The 18,699-nt window shown below is 45.7% G+C and overlaps 1 protein-coding gene across 1 annotated transcript in view; it reads right to left on the minus strand.

Annotated features, from left to right (window-relative positions):
• The window catches only part of LOC147730628 (uncharacterized), a 49,982-nt gene extending 32,651 nt beyond the window's left edge, over window positions 1-17,331 (minus strand). Inside the window, exon 1 of the mRNA XM_086954093.1 lies at window positions 17,025-17,331. The gene's annotated coding sequence lies outside the window, so the exon portion shown is untranslated. The remainder of the gene's footprint in view (window positions 1-17,024) is intronic.
• Window positions 17,332-18,699: the final 1,368 nt, after the last annotated feature.

Here is an 18,699-nt window from a genome sequence, read left to right on the forward strand (position 1 = left end):
AAATCCCCCTTTTACCTGTGGTGGCGTTCGGCCTCGAGTGGTGGTCGTTACTCGTACCTGATCGAAAGGGCGTCCCAGCATATTGGCGGGAGGATTCCCCCACACTACTCCCTACCAATGGCAAATTCAACATACCAGTATCCTCCATTTTTGACCATGACACAGAATCGTAACAATCCCAAGTTAAGTTTTTATCATGTTCTTTCGCTTTTCTAAAAATATTATCGTAACAGAACCACTGATTGCCCCCATGTGACACAGAATACCCCATGATCCGTGACTGATAAATCGGCAATTCGGACAGCAACTCGGGCCTACGTTCGCCCAGGATGGACGTAAAAATCCCCCACGCCTTGCCCCAGTTGCCAATGTTTTCATTTACCTTAAAGGCGGCCATCTTAGCGCGCCAAACACTCGGATGCATGAGTTCCTTTTGGGTCTTAACATGCTCCATCTCATAATGATCGGTAAGCAACGAGAAGATGTTTACATACTCCTCTGCCCATATCTTCTCTTTAATAGCCAGAGGGACATGTTGACCCAACTTTTCCCTTCGTGAAGGTGCAGACTCATCCCTCGCAATCGGCAATGGCCGCTTACCTGAACCGGAAGCTGTATCTACCGCTGCGCCCGTCCCAGGTGGTTTTTCCACTGCCGCAGCCGGCGCGATAACAGGCGATGCTGCCTTCGCCGCCTCCCTCGTTTCGCGCAGTTGCTTCATCAACACCCGTGCGTCGTCAGCCGTGGCGCCCTCGCTATCTTTACCCAACCATGCTGCTAATTGTGCTGCCAGCTCGGGCGGCATATCCTCCCCGGACACGGGGCTGACCACCACGGGAATCGGATTCCCCTCTGCCGGCACCGGAGTCGGCCCTTCGAGTGGGGTACAGGGAACCAGGACGTCTCCCCCAGCTGCTCCCCTTCTGGGCCTCTTGCCTTTTCCTCCCGGAGCTGCTCCAGCCAAAGGACGTTTCGGTCCATCTTCCCCGTCTTTATCCGCCATTCGCTTTTTTAGGTCGGTCACCTCTTTCATAAGGACACGCAGCATCTGGTCGGTAGTCATTCGCTTTCCAACTTTCTTAGGCATTCTCCAACAGAGTATCTGTAAGACAAACAAGAAAGATTACCACACTCAAAATTTGGCTCTTCGTTCCGTCTCGAGCTCACGTGTAGCGAGAGGTGCAGCTTCCGAGCACAGGAACAAGAGGATGCGTTCTTGGCTTGTTGCTCCTTTTATCCGTCTTCAGGGCGGGCGTAAACCCGCCCCTGCCTGCCCCTAGGGCGTGGCTGGCCGCGTCAGTGTCTAGGCCAGCCCACTCTAGGGCGGGAAAAAGCGTGCCCCGGCTACGCCGCTTCGGGCATACCAGCCGAGGCTCGCCTCCCGCCCAAAATGGCTTCCCGGGGGGCTCGTGGTACTCCGCCATACGTTCGGGGGGACCGATTGGTCGCCCCTTTCCATGAGTGCTGCAGAGGCACTTAGTCTAGTTGTTCAATCACCATCGACCAGTGATGTTGACTGATCGCAAGAAAGTAGCAGCAATGTCCCTCAATCAACACAGGTTGTTGTAACTCATCTGACGAGTGTTGAACAACCACAGCCGCAACAACAACCACATGTGCAAGTACAAGCCCAAGTACATGTGGAAGGAGAGGCAGCGCAAGGAGATGCGCAAGCAGAGGTGCATGGAGGGTCACAAGTGCCCACAATAGTTGTTCCTCCCGAAGTAGGGGCACATCAGGAAATCGACAATCAAGCCAAGGTATCATTTGAGGAAGCCACTCCTCCTGATGATCATTCAGTGTCTTCCACATCCCTAGCAAGGAAAAGATCAAGGGGGGTGTCTACATCTTCTTCAAGCCCACCTCCTTCTGATGATATGGATAAAAATTGGGAACCACCACGGCCGTCTGAGAGTGAGGCACACCATGATCTGACAAAGGTAGTTAAGCGTAAAAGGAAGGTCGTCGAAAAACTCATAGTTATGGAGTGTGATGAGGCTCAACAAGAAGTGGCGGATGCTGCTGCTGATGAAGGCTCTCACGACGACGACCCAGTCATCATAAAGGTCACTGCAGCCCCAGCGGGCATGCAGCAAACAGACATTTTGACCCTAGCCCAAGAAGCTGCTGAGCGTGATGATGATGTCGACGAGGAGGCAATGGAAACACAACAATCATTGGAGTTAACTAGTACACCAACACGTACCGCTTCCATATTTCTTCCTCGCCAAAAGGGACCTCCATCCACCTCGACCTCAATTAGTGGTGGTGAAAGTGCACAACGTACTAAAGTTCGGCAATCCACATCCTCCACTTCATCTGGCATTAGCAGCATGACCAGTGCCACCACCACCAGTATCACCGCCTCCTCCGGCCCCCACAGACAATTCAAGTCCCCAGCTTGGGACTTCCTTAGTGCTTGCCCAAAAAGGGAAAACTTCGCCATTTGTAGCATTTGTAAGGTTGCAGTTAGTCGTGGTAAGTTTGGTACCAACTATGGTACCGGAGGCCAGAGAGGTCATCTTATGAGACAGCACGCTGTCCAATGGTTTGCGCACCTACAGGCGATCAAGGAAGCCCGAATTGCACGTCAAGAAAACGTTGATGTTTCATCTGATGATGAAGAGGAGGAGGAAGACGTGTCAAACACTTCACTTACACCCAGTACCCCTGTCAGCAGCACACCCCATGTGAGCCACACTAAGAGTGTGGGAGAGAGTGAGACACCAATGCGAAAAAGTTAATCAGCGAGCGTAACTGGGTCGAAGAAATCATCATCATCCCGTAAATGCTTGGTCCAGGGCAACATTAGAAACATGTTGTTTACAGAAGCGCCATATGAACGCAACCACCCACTGACGCGTCTGTATAACACTAAGCTGGCTAAAATGCTAGCTCTGGACCTTCTCCCTTTTTCTTTTGTAGAAGGGGTTGGTTTTCTAGAATTAGTGGCAGCGCTCTGCCCTAAATGGAAGGTTCCTAGCCGGTTCTATTTTGCCAGAGTTGCAGTTCCAGCACTACATGAAGATGTGCTGGAGGTGATTGGGGCAGCTTTTCAGAAGAGTGCTGTTCACACTATACATCTGACAACAGACATGTGGACCAGTGGCGCAGGCGCTGATTACATGTGCATCACTGCACACTGGGTCTCTTTTTCAGGGGTTAAAGCAAAGCTAAATGCAGGTGTTGACCCGGACCAAGTTTTTAAAGCTGCTCGGAAACATGCAACACTAGCCATGTTTGGCTTGGAGAAACGTCACACAGCACAAAACATTTTGGATGAGTTTAACACAAAGGTCCTTCACTGGCTGTCCCCAAAAAAACGCCAGATTGGTTATGTTTCCACGGATAATGGCGCCAATGTAGTTAAGACCATGGAGCTGGGTGACTATTTCAGAGTGCCGTGTTCGGCGCACTGTATAAACCTGGTTGTTAAAAGATTCTTGAGTGATAAAGACAGTCCAGCGTGCGAGGTAGTGGACACCTGCCGAAAAATGTGCAACCATTTCAGCCATTCTTTTAAGGCCCGGAAGCATCTGAGGAGCCTGCTACATGAACGTCGAATGCCAGTGAAAGCACTCATCCAGGAGGTGGGAACACGTTGGAACTCAACCTTCTACATGCTTGAGCGTCTGTATGAGCAGTATACGGTACTCGATCACTATTTCTTAAAACAGGGTACAGCTCAGAAGGACCTGAGGATGGATGCGGCGCAATGGGAAATAGTTAAAAGCCTGACAGACATGCTTCCTCCTTTTGAGGTCTTCACGCATGCAGTCAGCAAGGAGGACTGTAATTTGGGAAAAGCTATCCCATTGTTGTACATGCTGGAGCGCCAACTGAAGGCGGTGTCTTCTGTGTTTCAAAAAGATGAAAAAAAACAGACCCTTTTGTTTTGGCGGAGAAATTATTAGAGCGCCTACAAGGTGATGAACGTCTTAAAATGATCCACTCAGAACAGCATTACATTTGTGCTACTATTCTGGATCCACGCTACAAAAAGGCGCTGGCAGGCCGAGTATTCTTTCCTTTTGCTGATGAAGATGTTACAAAGTACAAACGTTGGCTAGCCGTGTTAGCCAAGAGGTTTGAAAGAGAACGGCAGCTCATTGAAGGAAAAGGCAGTACATCAGCATCAGCATCAGCAGGCCATCCCCAGTCAAAACAATCCACTTCTGCACCTGTGGCTGTGGCACAAGTGACCTCTCAGCCGTTAAAGACACCGGCAACCGGATCATCTGCACCAGACACAACAGTAACATTGGATGCTGAAGAGGATTGGCTAACTCTGCTTGGGTTTGGATCTCAAAAGGTCACAGCAACAACTAAGCAAAGTGGAGGAACCTTGGAGGACCTTAAGTCGATGGCGCAGGACTATCTGAATGACTCAACAGAGGTCTATGTTCATGCTGACCCATTGCCTTATTGGCATGGAAAAAAAAGAATTGTGGCCACAGCTCTCCAACCTGGCTTTAAACTACTTGTCTTGCCCACTCGCAAGCGTGTCTTCTGAACGTGTTTTCAGTGCTGCTGGTGGCATTGTAACTCCCAAACGGAGCCGCCTCTCGCCCAAAAATGTGGAGAGGTTAACAATGATCAAGATGAATCAGCACCTCATACCACCAGATTACAAAGTACGAGAAAGCACGCCAGATGAAGATGAGGTGGACAGCAAAGTAGATGAGGGAATTTCTTCTCTGTTAGGTGACACTGAGCTCACCCTGCCTGAATTCGCAGAGTATGATGACGAAGCCTTATTCTTATTCCGTGACACCGAGCCCTGAAAATGAGACAATGAATCAATAACTTTCTTTTTCGTTCTTATTCACTTTTATTCCTGTGTGTCTGTCTTTCTTTGTTGTGCACAGTTAATATAATTCAAACTTTAATCACCTAATCCCAAAAACAAGCCCATCAGCAGAACTGTCTTCACTTGTTTGCTTATTGATTTGAAGGTGCCGCAGTCTGCATTCCTCAGGTTCACAAGTTCAGAAGAACATGCTCCTCTATCCTCCCCCTCCAGACTCCTATTTCCCTCAAAGCAGAGGGCTGGATTACACCCAATGAAGAAAGACTCAGTACTTGTGGGGGTGTTCTACTTCTTTGCAGGTGAGTTGACGGCTCTGGGGCCATTGCTGGGAAGCTCCAGTACCGGATAAAAGTGGTTTGGACCAAATCGGAGGCGGAAATTGTTTTGCGTATTTGCTGACTTGCTTGCCTTTCAGGTGCTCTTTGGCGGGGTTCCGGGTGTTTGTGGGTGAGTTTTGGGGTCTGGGAGCACTGCTGGGACAGTCTAATCTTGATTGCATTTGCTTTTTAGAAAATCCGTGGTGGAAACCGGGAGTTATGACCTAGCTGCACAGCGCGTTTGGACCGAAGGCCGAGAAATATTGTAAGTATGAGATTTCCTTTTTGGCTGTTTGGGGGTGTTGTGCTTTTTGGCGGGTGAGTTGGTGGGTCTTGGGGCATTCCTGGGAAGGTCTAATACCTGATAGAAGTGGTTTGGACAAAATCCATGCAGAATTTTTTTTGCTATTTCTGACATTTTGCTCTATGTAGCGTTTTTGGGGGCCTGTTTGGGGGGCTTCCTGGTGTTTGTGGGTGGGTTTCGGGGTCTGGGAGCACTGCTGGCTATGAATACATTAGTTTGCAAGAGGTTTGAAGCAAATCCATGGTGGCAGAGGGGAGTTAGGGCCTAGCTGCAGAGTGCGCGCAGAGTGATTTTGGAAATTGGCAAGAAAATGACTAAGTCCACTTTTTTGTACTTTTGCTTTTTGGCTGTTTGGGGGTCTTCTACTACTTTTCTCCTGGGTTGACGGCTCTGGGGCCATTGCTGGGAAGCTCTAATACCGGATAAAAGTGGTTTGGACCAAATTGGAGGCGGACTTTTTTTGCGTATTTGCTGACTTGCTTGCCTTTCAGGTGCTCTTTGGGGGTTCCGGGTGTTTGTGGGTGAGTTTTGGGGTCTGGGAGCACTGCTGGGACAGTCTAATCTTGATTGCATTTGCTTTTCATCAAATCCGTGGTGGAAAACGGGTGTTATGACCTAGCTGCACAGCGCGTTTGGACCGAAGGCCGAGAAATATTGTAAGTATGAGATTTTCCTTTTTGGCTGTTTGGGGGTGTTGTGCTTTTTGGCAGGTGGGTTGGCGGGTCTTGGGGCATTCCTGGGAAGGTCTAATACCGGATAGAAGTGGTTTGGACAAAATCCATAAGGAAAAGCCTTTTGGCACTTTTTGTAACTTAGGCTTCGTTAGGGTTAGCCCTAGCAGTAGGATTGCATGTGTTTCGGGGTGTTCTAGATTTTTGCAACTGAGTTCTGGGGTCTAAGAGCACTCGTGAGAATGTGCAATTTTGGTTGCAAGTAATTTGAAGAAAATCCATGGTGGGAAAGGGGGGATTTGGCATAGTTAAAGAAAGCCTTTGACACTATTCTTAACTTAGGGCTCGTTAGGGTTAGCAGTATTTCTATTGCATGTGTTTGGGTGGGGGGGGTTCGATTCTTGGAGCGATGTGGATACTTTTGCTTGCTTGCAAGTGGTTTGAATACAATCCACAGTGGGTAAGGGGGTATTTGGGTCTGCTTTTACTTTCAAAGTACGTTTTGTCACCAGTTTTCTGCTAGGCCTCGTTTTTTGAGATCTGATTGGGGGTCTTCTACATTTTCCGACTGGCTTTAGTAAGGGTCTGGGTGGGAGCACTGCTGGGAAGGTCTAATTTTGTTCTAAAACACAGTTTACAGTACACCTAGCTTGAGGGGAAAGATCTGCTAAATTAATTTGCGCATACTTATTTATCCTTCAAAAGGTGACTCAGACAGAGTACGCACTTTCAAAAATATTGTACTGTCTATTAGGAAAATCAAAGTGTGAATCTTAGCACTACACAGCGTACATACCTTATATTTATTTATCAGTGGTGTTGTAATATATCACTTCCTGTTTGTCGTTCAATAATTACAGGCCGGGTTTCAGTCTGTGCAATGGGGAAAAAAGGATGGAGTCAGGCTTCACATTAGCGAGCCGCAATTCAGCATCCGCCAGGCAGGCAGTGGACAGGGTGTCTTCTGGTCACCAACATTGATGGGCGAAGCGTCAGCTGGAATGGAGGAGTGCCGCTAATAAGAGGAATTTTTTGCTGCATGCAACTTACTTACCAAATTCAACAGGACAACTACAACAACATACAGATACAGTATCCATTGTTTTCTTCTATGAGTGTGACTGCATTTCTTGGATCTCTCTCTGCTTCTAAATTGATCCCTACAGCCATTCTATAGGTTTTACTTCGGCTATTTTCTAAACCTAATTTATTGTAAGATGTGTTTCTCTGAGTGCAGAGATAGGCAAGTGAAAACGCTGCAGCCCTGTACTGTTGCATTCTAGTACTACTTACTTTTCAGTAACAATGCATGCAGTAGTGCATGCACTTCCTTTATCACTTAAAAGATTTATGGTTAGCTTTGTACCCAAAGATTTATTTATCTTCAATTATTGTTTGTCCATGCTGGGCTTTTTTTTTCTTCTCTCAACAAAACGTACCCAAAAATAAACCCCCATTCCCATCCATTTTCCAAACCCTAACCCTCTTCCCCCGGGCTGTGTGGTTTTGCTTGATGTGTGACTAAATGACATAAAAATGTCACACACTTGCTGGGGAGGATAAGGTCATAGCAATAGGCTGGTGAAGGAATCCGAGGATATATTCTAGACTTACTCAGCTTCAGTACTATTTCTTGTTGTAGTAGCCAATGTCAAAGAAATCTAACACAAGTACAAGTTATACTTTACCATTTGTTAGGCTACATTGTGGCCCTGTTCTAGTGTACTGTCATCTGCTATATTCTCTATTGTATCGTTGTAATGCTACAGTAAGGACAAACCAGGTTTCATTTTCTTTTTTTCCATAGGCATGCAACTGCCACTGTGTCACACCACTAGTACCACCGCAATGAGGAGGACATTTCATCCGCCCAGGATTGCCAACCTTAATCGCCATTTCCCGTGGAGCCAGCCCTGGGCCTAGCCCTACTTTCAAACACAAATTACAGGTAAGATAAGCGTTTGGTTGGAGGTAGTATAATGGAGTATTAGGAGAGACGAGAGATTGACAGTAGTAGTAGTACTACTAAAGTCCTAGGACTATTCAGGAAAACAAACTTACCACCCACCAGACTCAAAAGCAGTAAAAAACAGGTATGGTCAGATAAAGTTTCAAAAAGTATATTTTTATAGCCCTAACAAAATAATCTCCCGCAAGACCCTCCCTAACGCCAACGATTGTCCTTAAAAAGTCCCAAAAAAACCCAACTCCCAATTCCCACCCCCCAAAAGTCTCTAAAAAAGGGGCAAGGGACACTACGGAAGGGTGCTGTTGACTTTAGTGGCCAGGGCATCATGCTCCTTGCGGAGGGTGGCATGGTCGAAGCGGAGGCCCTCCACCACGTTCTTATAGGTTAGGACCTCCTGCTCCAGGTAGGACACTCTGAGGCATAGCGGCGCTGGCGTGCCTTGCAAATCCTGTGGGGGCAGCTGCTGTCTTTGCTGCTCGGCGGTGGACGTTGGCTTTGGTAGCCCGGCTATGTACCGCTGGAGCACTGCACTGGCTGGCAGCCCGTGGGGGCACGGAGGAGGATGCAGCTGTCCCAGTGGATGTTGTTGTTGTACCCGAAGACTGCGTCTCCTCCTCCTCCAGGGCCACCAGCCGCTGATATTCGGCGACAGTGACATCCAGCCTCCGTTGCCGGGCCATTCGAGCCAGCTCCCTCCTCCTTGATGGTCTGTTTGATTTGGAAGGAGCAACTATATGAAGAAAGAAAGACATAGTCTGTAACCAATGCTCCTTAAGATTAACACAAAATGATTGAGCAGAAAGTTGTGTCACAGTACAAGTAGCAAATTGAAAGCACAGTACATAACTATTGAGGACAGTATCTATGTAACCTCCGACTTCTTCATCCTTGCTCTAACTTTAGTGGGAGTTTAAGGAACAAATTCTACGAGCACTATGGACTTCCATTACAGTCGACTATGACAGTACACCAGTCTTATTCTTCTTCTTCTCTCTTGTTTCGGAAAATTGGTACGTTATCTTATGCAAGCCGGCATAATGCCAGTGCAGTGAACTTGCACCCGAGAAAAACAGACGCACACCATGATGAGTGAGACAGACTTGCGTTACTGCACCGGTCCAGTACATGCAGGTGGTGAAGCTCTTACTTTTCTATTACGGGTGGCACTGAGAATACTCTGTTAAAAGGGCTACTGCTTAATTAATTTAGCTTTCACCCTATAGTGCAAATGAGTATTAGAAAAGGAAAATGAAGAAGCTAAATAATCTGATTATCTATCACTTCACATGGGATGTATTTGATGACATATGGGATGACTTTCGGTGCTTTGCTTATTATTGAGTGAACAGTGATACACCCACACATGAATGACGTACTACTACTAAACTAAAGTTATTAAGAGAGGTAGGGAGTGTCCACCGTAATAACCGGATATATGCTGTGCTTGCAGTTGCAATACAAACTACTGCTACTATTCATGGTAGTATTTGGACAAAATTACAACTTCTTTTCCTTGCCTTTCCTACACTGGAACGGACGTGCGGGTGCGGTGTTACATGCTCTTCAAAGTAACACTTAGTTCATCCAGTGACCATTTACACTCTATAGATACACATATGCTATCTAAGAGTCAGATAGTACCATGATCCAGGCATCCATCCATTCAAAGTATATGCACACATACAGTTTCTGTTTCACCCACCGAGGCTGTTCTCCTTCCACCCATCCTTGCTTCATCATTCACCCAGCCATGCACCATACCATATTCTTTCCTTCCCAGCCACCTCGGGGACCAAGCAAGCACATATCATTCTTCTTTGCCAGTCATCATTACATTTCTCGTCCTTCCACACTTACTTACACCCTTCTTTCGCTTTTCGTTCATCCTATCCATCAAGTTCATCTCAGATCTGATTGGGATTCTTCTCGCCAAAAACTTCACAGCTAAGTAGAAGTACATTTAGAGGAGGCTACTATCTGGTTGATTTATAATACACCTGTGCAGAAAGCACACTCTGCAGTCTTCAATCTCAATAAGTAAGGAATATATAGCTTACCTCTGCCCGCCACCACCGTGTTATCCCTCACAGGCATGTCCGGCACTTGCACCGCCTCCTCCCCAGAGTTGTTCCCCTCGTCCAATGCCACCACCTCCGCGCTGGCCCGCCTCCAGATGTTCCACCTACAAAGTACATTTAATAATGTTAGAATACACCACTCACTACTATATAATATTTGGTCTAGGAGGAAGAAAGAAATGTGAAAAAAACAGAATACAATGTAATAATTTGTGACTGTGTACTCTAAAGTAAAAATGTCCCTTTTTCCAGGGAAGGCTGTTGTCTTGCTGCACTTTTTGGCACAACTGATAAATGCTTGCTTTTTATTTTTAACACAACCCACTTTTTCTCCTAACAGACAGAAGCTTGACTTCTAAGAACACGAGCAGGATCAAGTTCAAACCAGGTGAGAGCTCGGTTCGACCACAAGAAATGTGTCCAATTAATCGTCAGCACTAAGCACTTTTCCATTTTCAGTTAAACGTTTACTTTTATGGCAAACTTGATTTTAATAAATGTGTTTACTTTTAATAAAGCTTTTAAACTTAAATAGACTCTGTGGTTTTTGGTCCTCCAGACTAGAGTGGATGAGCTAAAGGTTTTGGAATTTTTGCAAGCATGAGTCCGTGCCTCTGACATCATTGGGGATCAATCATCGGTGACTTTGGGAGCTAAATGACTCTGCCACACTATCTAGTCAGTAAGGAGATTGGGGGTTCAACTACAAAGTCTGTTATCACTGAGGTATGTAGAAAGTCTAACAGCACCTATTATAATTGATAAGCTAAGCAATGCATTATTTAGTGTCCATAGTTCTGTTTGTGCAGATTTGTCCCTGCAACAGTAGTAGAATGGATTGTCCTACTATCCAAACCAAAAGTAAAGTAGTAACTTATTCTTTCTTGGTGGTCATTCACCTTTTTATTGTTGGCAATTGTCAAAGCATAAACATTTAGAAGACTTGAAAAGACATTATGGACAATCCCAGAGGACAGCACTCAGTGCATAGAGCTATTGCTGACTAGAATGGGAGTCCAATGGAATTGCCAAATGTGCAATCTTAGTTAGCTACACAGACAGACTAATAAGAATAATCTAGTAATACCACAGGGAGTCATAGTCGAGGCAGGATAAGAATTTAGATTCAGTCTACAAGAAGATCAAAGACGATTTAGAAAAAATCGAATGAGGAACGCTAGGAAAAAATAAGTACTCTATATTAAAATTAAAACTTACTGGGGCCAGCAAAGGAGCCCTCGCCTGCCCGATCCTGGCCTGCATCCTGAACAGCACCCTCCTCTTCCTCCTCCTGTGTCCTCTTGCCCCTGGGGGGAGCTGATGTACAACATGAAAGAAAGAAAGACCAGAAAACATGGATGATATTTGTCAACCAAATCAAACATTTCAAAAGAACAATAACAAAATATTTTGGCAAAATAGCAAATAGACAACTATTCCACGGGATATATTATTGACCGATCTCATGTGGTCTACTACGTTATTAGTATTGCTTGATTTGTGGACCGTCGAATTGGAAACTTCTTATGTAACTCACTAAACAAAGTACTAAAAAGGTTTGCTAGGATTGGCAGGCAGCAGTTCGCAGCACGCGAAGTGACAGACAAAGTCCATCGTGATTGCAGATCAGCGACAACACTAAAGTTTCCTACTACATTAACCAGTCATTAAAATACTCAAACTATCAATCCACCACCACTATTTCTTCTTATCGCCATGTGTACAAAGGAAGGACTGGACTTGAGTCTGAAGGGGCTGATTTAGAAGCCTCTTGCGGCTCTTTTGCTCCATTGTTGCGTGACTTTTGTGACGCAGCGGCAGAACAAAAGAGGCGCAATGGTGCGGCGTATATTAACAACGTGACGCATATGGGAGATGCATCACGTTGTAAAGCCCTGCGCCATCAGGGGGCGTTCCGGTGCAAGGGAGGGCGTTCCTGCGCAGGAACGCATCCTAAAAGTGGCTGAGGGAAATCTACAAGATTTCAATCACTCACTTTAACGACAATGATGCGTGACTCAAACCCTGCGCCTGCTTGAAGCAGACGTACGGCTTGACGCAGCATTGGGGAGATAGGGCACCCCAGAGCATTGATGGAGCTGCACCATCGTTGCGACACAACTCCAGCAATGCGATGCCTTTACGGCAAAGATGCGTAACGCTTTGGTGACGTTTTGGGCCCATGGTGCACCGCATTGTAAATACGGCGCACCATGGGTGATGGTGGCGTGGCACACAATTACTTTGCAGGGATGCGCCCGTAATTAAAAATCTGAACCTTAGTGTCTAGCATTACGCAGTTCTTTAAACTAAACTCATACATAATTTCACAGGCCAATGAAATGAACACAAAATCGAAAACAAATAAGCATAGTAGCAACACTACTGAGAAGGAGAGCAGTGCACCTGAAATGCACAGAAGATTTTGAAATATAATTTACCTACAATGTAATGAGCAGCATTATTGCTCTTGGTAAAAAACAAAAATTTGCAATATAATAACACACAGAGCAGGAGAAAACAGAGTAGTAAAGAAATAGCTACTACTACTCACCAAGCCCGGGGATCTCAAGGCCAAGCAGTTCGAGCAGATCGCGTTCACGGTCCAGGACATCCGTCTAGCGGTGGGTGGCCTGGTTGTAGGTGCGCCGGACCTGAGAGTGGTGGAACATGGCCCGGCACACCCTCTCCCACCGCTTCCGGCGCTCCCGGATCCCGTACCCGCTATCCGATCCTGCCGCCTGTCATGATGGTCCTGGGGAGGCGGCGCTGAACATAAAAAATTAGTGCTCCCACCTCCTCCGGGCTGAAGATCTCCTGGGGTACGACCTGCTCCCCCCTCAAACGCCCGCACGGGAGCCGGGCACGGGGTGCGGGACCCTTCCCCTTCTCGGGATGCTTCCCGGCTCCCTTCACCATGGTCTGGGCAGAAAGGAAGCTAAATAATAAAGAAAATAGAATAGGGAAGAGAAGAAAAGTAAAGAGTTGAAAAAAGTAGTTTAAAATTAACCAAAAGTAGCAGAAAACACAAAAAATAGAGCAAGAAAAATAGAGAGATAGATAATAAGTGAAATAGATAAAAAAAAAACTTCAAACAAGCAAAGGATGGCAGAGATACAGAGAGGATACCAAAAGCATGCCCAGAACCATAGCAATGAATGAAAAACGAGATGGCAGCGCCCGTTCACGACCGCGCAGGTAAGTTCGCGCGAGATTTTCCTCGCGAACACCCGCGAAATTGTACTAGCGAGCCGCACACTTTGCGAGATTACACTTCGCGCCGGAAACGGAAATACGTCATGCAAACAAGATGGCCGCGCCCTTGAACGACCGTGAGGGTAACTTTGCGCCTTGCGCTACAAGCGACTCGCTAAAACGCACAAAACCTTGCGAACTGACACGCCGCAAAAAAACAAATCGCATATTTGCACGAATTTGCGGCTTCCGAATCCGATCTCGCGTAAGTTCGCGCCCCGCGAATCCCGCGAAATTGCAGAAAAACGAGTTTTGCAAAACTGAAAGCACTCAGCAGGTGCAAGAGTTCAAACTCATCATTAGTAACCATTCCCTGTAGTGCTTCCTGACTGGGGCCCCTCCAGAGTTCAGTTGCTAGTTGCAACAATTGTATGACCCTGCTATGACCCTCACAGCAGGCTCATAGAATAGCTACAGTAGGCCACAAAGGTCCTGGAAAAAAAAATTGCACTGCAACAGAAAGCAAATTACTGATAAGGAAGCAGGTGCCAGACCTGGAATTTTAAAACAGTGACACATTAATAAACTAACCCCAAAATAATTCATGTCAGTTGAAGCAGGGCAGGTGTGCTTGCTTTTCCCCCCCATAATCTACAGTGATGATGAACCAGAGGGTGGCATTGATGTAACAGAGGGTGGCATGGGTGAAACAGAGGGTGGCAGTGGTGAAACAGAGGGTGCTGGGAACCTGTGATGATGAACCAGACGTAAAAACAACATAGTCGCGACCGTTGCGAGCCGACAAGTAAGTTCGCAATTGCGAACTGGTACCAAACCCTTGTGAACTGGCAGAAACCCTTGCGAACACAAAAAAAAATCTGCAAATTCGCGAGAATTCGCGGATTTTGCGGATTGCGAGTTCGCAAATACGCAAATTCACGAACGCCAGATTTGCAAAATTCGCCCATGCTTACTTATCTTTCCTTGCATTCACTCTGGATGCGTTTTAATTTTTTCATGCTCCATTTTAGGACGCCACGATGTTCCTCGCCCATTTATGAGATACCTTTTACCATGATTCAAGTACCACACATCTCATGGCAACTCCTCCTTTCAGCCATTATTACTGTTTTTAGATATTAATGGATCTTTTTGAACGTTATCTGACCATTGTCAATGTAATCACTTACCCTCTGTTTAGATAATACGCCCCCACCCACGTCCTGATGAAGACCCCTTAGCAAGGCATCATCGATTGCCTGCGATTATTTCTGGGTCGAAACGTTGACAGCCTCATTACATTCAGCTTCCTCCCATATAATTCATTGTTTGTATTCTCCTTTGGAAGCATGATGTGCATGTAATAGTATCTAAACTATTCGTCTATATTGTGTTGATTTAACCATTGCATTTTATACTAAGGTCGCCTGACCATTGCTATGTCATTTTGTTGATTACCCTACACTTTTCCCTAAACTACCACCTTTCCCATCCCTTCCCTACCAGGGCACAAAATACGTTAAGTTTTTCTTATTACTCAGAACATGTGACGTAATGTACTTAGACATTGTGATTAAAAACAATGCTGATACTGTGTATAGGATTTATGTCTCTTTTTAAGTGTGAATACTTAATCTAATTCCTTTTGTTTTGGGACCACTTGTTTCTTGTACTGTATATTTACCTGGTGTTAAGCAGCACAAGCGTAGTGGTGGCAGCATACCATGTAGTGAACAGTAGAAGTGAACAGGTCCATTTTACCTGTGTCACTGGAGTGAAGCCTACAGGCTCTCTTATTTAATGCTCTGCTGGTCTGTGCTTACCTCACCCTTGGCCTACATCAGTTTGGTGGGTGTATGTTTGCATGTGATAGGTACAATATAGGCGCCTTGACGCCCATTGGGCATAGTTGCGCATTATAAATAATATTTCATTCATTTCATTCATGATGCACTACTGTGCAGTGTATGCATGTTATATTCCTATGCTGAGGATATGTGTGCCTGTGATTGGTACAATTAATGAAGGCTGTAGTGCTGTACAGTGTGTGCTTAGTATATGCATGTACTGGGTGTATATGTGCCTGGTACAATACATAAAGGATGTAGTGCAGTGAGTTTATGCTGTATGCATGTGCTAGTTGTACGCATGCCTGTGAAAAGTACAATTTGATGGCTGACTCTGCGGTCGATTTTGGAAGACCCATGGTTGCATGGTAAAACATGAAGAGGAAAAGGAAACCACCACAGACAGATGTGTCTATTGCTTCATTCCTGTAAGCTGGGAGGAGCACACAAAAGAGTTGGATAAGCGGGCTCCTCTGGTGCACCTCAATGGGCGCTCTTTGATGTAGAGAAAACCTACAAGGAGGGCCTGAGCATGTCTCAGGAAGGAAACTGGGCTAAAAAAGGGAATTATAAAGAATGGGTCTGAGGCCCTGGGCAAATCTTTTTTTTTTTTTATTATCCTCATCTGCCCGACACACGTCCCTTAGATACGGGAGAAACCAACCAATCAATCATCTCACTGCCTCTAGGAGCAAGACCCTGGAGATTGAGCCGCTTCACTACTTGGCAAAGAGTTTTATGAATTGATAGGTACAACCGTGCATCTTGTGACAATGTCTCAAAGCAACTTCTTGCCAAAGTATTCAGTATATATATGTCGGAATCTGGGCAGACCACAATACTGAACTGTTGAGTGGATGGGCTTAATCATTGGATATTGGGGGGAAAAACCCACAAAAAAAACCCAATAGAACCTCACTTCCACTCCGTCAAAAGCTTCCAAAATGAGAGATTCTGAGCTCTACATGATCTTCTCAAATCTACCTTTGAGGTTTCATATAATGAGTTTAACCATCCTGAGTGAGTGGGAGGGGTGGTTTCCACCCATTGCATACATATCTGCCGTCTTGCCAGCAGTATGGCGTAAAACAAAAAGGATCGTGCTGCCCCAGTTATGTTCTGGTGTACACCAAGGATGACAAGTGATAAAGATAATGGGATATCGGTTTGTATAATTGAGTCCAGGGTAGCTTTAGTCTCTGTCCAGAAAGTAGCCAGGTGGGGGCATTCCCAAAACATATGAGAGTCAGATGCTGAGGGGAGTTTGCATTTGTTACAACATTTCCCCTCTTGAAATTTAGACAGACGTAGAGGAGTGAGATAAGCCCGATGTAAAGTGAACAGATGGTTTCGTCTGAGCCAAGCGGGTTTTACCAATTTATATAAAAGGGTGAACGATTCTATCCAACTGTCCTCCTCTATTCCCGCAATTTCTCTCCCCCATAACTGTTTTGGCAGGTGAAACTCCCCATCTATCTCCTCATGTATAGACCAATACCAACAGGCCACCTCTTTACCTCCTATCTGTTTTCCAACTAGCTGTTGTTCTAAAGGACTAGTTCTCCCGATATTAGGGACTTTCCTGATCAGTTCTCTGGCCCAACTGCTAATTTGTATGTATTTAAATCTAGACAATGTCACCCCTACTCTTTCCCTAAGGGCTTCCCACGCTATCAGGTTGCCACCATCAAGTAAGTCCCCCCATCTAGCAAGCCCAGCTGATATTAGCGGGGTGGCCAGAGAGTCCTGTAAGCATGGTGGAAGCCCGGGAGAGTCCCAAATTGGTGCATAATTAGAGTAGTACGCCAACCCCACTCTGCGCTTAATTTGTACCCATGTCTTTAATTGCGTTAATAAAATCTTTAACCTCACCTTCTTGAAAAACTTTTGTTCTCCGAACTTGAAAAGAAACCCATCCAATGGGAGGTTTGCCCCTACCAACATTGCTTTAAATAGTTTCCCATTTGAGGAGACATCTGGTGTCTTCAGAAGCATTCTTGAGTGGGAAAGCTGGAACGCCCACGAATAATACTGAATATCTGGGAGGGCCAGACCACCTTTTTCCCTCCTCCTCCTTAATTTTTTCCAAGCCAACCTTTTCGCTTTGTACCCCCATATGAAAGAATTTGTTTCTTGTTGACACTTAAGAAGTTGTTTAGAATCAAATGCAATGGGAATTGTATTAAAAATAAAGGTCAATTTCGGGAGGATGGACATCTTTACAATATTAACCCTCCCATATATTGATAGTCTAAGACCTACCCAAGATCTTAAAAGGGCCCTACGTCTTTGGCAACCAAGTCTAGGTTTGATTTTGCTAAATCGTCTATGTCTTGTGTGATTTTAACTCCAAGATAACGTATTGCGTGTGTTGAGGGCATCACCCCCACACCCGGACTGGCAATATTCCATGTCATCAACTCGGTCTTTTCGGCGTTAATATCGTAGCCTGAGATACCTCCAAATTCTTTGGCTTTTTCGACCACTACGGCGAAAGAATTTGCAGGGTCACTGGTGTATATTACGATGTCATCGGCATATAGCCCAACTTTTCTTTCCCATCCACCGAATTTAAATGGGGGAATTCTTGAGTCATCCCTGAAGGATTGTGCAAGTGGCTCAATGTATATATTAAATAGTAAAGGGGACAGGGGGCAGCCCTGTCTTGTCCCCCTAGTGATCTGAAAGGGCTGAGTACACACCCCATTCACCATGATACTTGCCCTGGGGTTTTGATATAAGAGTCCAATTGCTCTTCGAAAATTTGGACCGAATGCAAATTTCTTCATAGTTTCTGCTAAGTATGTCCAATTTACCCGGTCAAACGCTTTAGTTGCGTCAAGGGTCATAATCGCCAAAGGAAGGAAAAAGGTGGAGGCAATGTCCACTGCCCCGATCAAATCGTATGTTAAGTCCGAAAGTTGTCTACCCTTTATAAAGCCTTTTTGGTCAGTATGAATAATTGACCCAACCTCACGACCCAGTCTGTTTGCCAGCACCGCCGCAAAGATCTTATAGTCGCTGTTTAAGGCCCTGGGCAAATCTTGTGATGCACATATCACTGTGGCAGACATCCAGGTCTGAACTCTAGTCACTCCCATTGCCTGTATTGTGGGGCTATCAGCTTCAACATCACTCCTGCTGTGACAGACTGCTTTCTGTAGGGTGAGAGGGCAAAGGAGTAGGTACTTCAAAAGGAAGCCTATCCCAAACATGAACTTCAAAGACTCAGGCTCTAAATCATATTTGGTGTCTTGTGATGGATTATAAGAAGGACATGGACGTCATTTAGGGCTTGTCATGGGTTGCAGTTGGACCCTATAGCTTGCCCTTTGGTACCTAGGGTACTGCCATGACAACCCCGGGCATCAGAGGCCGCAAAATCAGTTCCAAGAACAAAGGGGTGTCTTGCATTATCAGAGTCAGGCTCTAAACCTCTTTTCTTGATCCTCTTTATTACACTAATTGTGAGTAATTGTTTATTATTCATTATTAGTGTAACAAAAAG

The sequence above is a fragment of the Lissotriton vulgaris genome, chromosome 2_1 (assembly GCF_964263255.1).
Source record: "Lissotriton vulgaris chromosome 2_1, aLisVul1.2, whole genome shotgun sequence".
NCBI classification, from domain to species: Eukaryota; Metazoa; Chordata; class Amphibia; order Caudata; family Salamandridae; genus Lissotriton; species Lissotriton vulgaris.